Consider the following 2391-nt stretch of genomic DNA (forward strand, 5'->3'; position numbering starts at 1 on the left):
ATGCCCGCACCTTTCCGGGCAGACGAGTGCAGTCCCAGGCAGACTACAGGGAAGCCGGAGAGTGAGAGCAGAGGCCCGCGGGGCTCCACGTCTGCCGCCAGTGGCCTATCAGGTCCCACAGCTGGTACCTGGACCGTCCCAGAGACGCCTTAATTTGCATACCCATGGTGCACCACGAGAAGACAGCTTCGTGATACTTGGGTTCCATCTCAGAGGGGTCGTCTCCACAACTGTAGGACGTGATGCCTGTTGAAAATCTACGTATATATAAACTGCAGCCACAAAGCGGATGCAGAGCAGGCGCTGAATCACCATAAGTAAATTAAGTGTTGTGTCTCCCTGGGAGATTGGACGTGAGCCGTGTACCTCATACTCTGGTTTCTCTTCAGATCGTATAAATCTTTCGCCTTTTACTAAAGATTTCCGTGGAGAGGAACAATTATGAGTCATTGACTAATTTTTTGAGGTCTCACGCTTTGTGAGGCTGCATTTAAAGGTTCAAGATTAGACTTTAAAGGCTGCTAATCTGTGCCTTATTGTCCTGTGGTCTCTGCTCTTTTCTTCTCTTTTTGTTTAACCGGCCATCTTAATTCTCTACTTCTAAATATGATTAGTTTTCTGTGCTTAGTGCTGGGTTTTAGGGGATTACTTTCCCACGGACCCACGTCCTCAGAACCTACACTTGAGATTTGTGGGTTTTTAAAGAACAATATTATTCCACTTGGGCTTTTCCCACCATTTTTATTGAGATACTCTAAAAAAAGGTTGTCTGTGATGGTATTTGTTTTTCTACCTGACTTTTGAATTCTATATCCAGGGGTAAATACCTGTAGGTAGTTTGTTGGGACTCTTTCCACTTTTTCTCCCATTCAACTCTTAAGTACTCATTGTTAATTTTCTATGTTGGAGAAACAAGACTTCCCACAAGGAGTTTTTTTTCCCCCACCCCTACGCCCAACCTTTAAGGAGAAGAGGTCTACCTATGTTGCCCAACTGGCCTTTAAATCCTGGGTGCTAGTGATCCTTCTGCCTCAGCCTCCTGAGAGTTGGGACCATAGGTTCCTCCCATACCTAACCTGGAGGTTTGTTTGTTTGTTTGCTTTTTAGTAGGGGGCATTACAGGGGATTGAACTCAGGGGCACTTGACCACTAAGCCACATTCCCAGCCCCATTTTGTATTTTATTTAGAGACAGGGTCTCACTGAGTTGCTTAGCACCTCACTTTTGCTGAGGCTGGCTTTGAACTCGTGATCCTCCTGCCTCAGCCTCCCAAATTGCTGAGTGTGTGCCACTGCACCTGGCTTAGAGAACATGTTTTGATAGTATGGACAGTCTAACTTTTGGATGTCACAAGGTTTTAGTCCTATAAGGGAGCTCATCTAATTCTATGGCTCTAAGTAAATATTATCTAATAGCTTTAACCTCCAAATTTGTAGCCATCAGCAGGTTCTGTTGACTTCTAACTTCAAAGCATGTTTCATCTGTTTATATTTTATCACCTCCATTGCTTCAACCTTGATCCAAGATCTCTTGCTGGATTATTGCATTAGCCCCCAAGAGAAGACTTTCCTTCTAACCAGGAAAGTTCTCTGGAATTAACTGATAAATTAAATAGGAGAAAACATAGCAAATGTATAAAAACACACATTAATAATTAATGTGGGTCACAGGAGTGTGGTTGGTCAAATAACCCAATGAAGTCCAGATGTTTATAAGCCTTTCTTCATGGGGTGGGGGGGAGAATGTGACAATTTGAGGGACAAATGATTATTACGGGAATTAATAGACCTGAAGACAGAAATTAACTTGTAAAATTATTCTCTCTAGATTCTTTATTTGTTTATTTTTGTGGTGTTGGGAATGGAATCCAGAGCCTGGTACATGTTAGCCAACCACTCTACCACAACCCCAGATCTCTCTTTAGAATTTGAGCCAGAGGGACAGAAGTTACCATGTACCAAAATCTGACCAGGCACAGTTACATTTCTCAGTCATTTGTGATAGATGAGTTTTCAGGATAAGGATGGAAGGCAAATATCATATTCCTTTCTGAGGACTGTGCTCTTTCACTGAGCTACATCACAGTTTTGGGGGTCAAGTCTTATTGCCCCTAAGGATTTGTCAGAGTAAAGCCTCTTCCAGCACCTGTTGACTTTCATGGGTCTTTAGTTCAAAATACTCAACAATAGCCAGGTGTGGTGGCACACACCTATAATTCCAGCAGCTTGGGAGGCTGAGGCAGGAGAATGGCAAGTTCAAAGCCAACCTCACCAATGGTGAGGTGATAAGTAACTCAGTGAGACCCTGTCTCTAAATAAAATACAAAATAGGGCCAGGGATGTGGCTGAGTTCAATCCCTAGTACCCCCCACCCCGGCCAAAAAAAAAAAAA

General features: G+C 43.4%; 1 non-coding gene across 1 annotated transcript; it reads left to right on the forward strand.

Annotated features, from left to right (window-relative positions):
• The first annotated feature begins 369 nt into the window (after nucleotides 1–369).
• LOC125610413 lies at nucleotides 370–486 on the forward strand. The gene has a single exon (XR_007340434.1). It is a non-coding gene; the product is annotated as a U5 spliceosomal RNA (small nuclear RNA).
• Nucleotides 487–2391: the final 1905 nt, after the last annotated feature.

Source organism: Marmota marmota, unplaced genomic scaffold (assembly GCF_001458135.2).
Source record: "Marmota marmota marmota unplaced genomic scaffold, marMar, whole genome shotgun sequence".
Taxonomy (NCBI): Eukaryota; Metazoa; Chordata; class Mammalia; order Rodentia; family Sciuridae; genus Marmota; species Marmota marmota.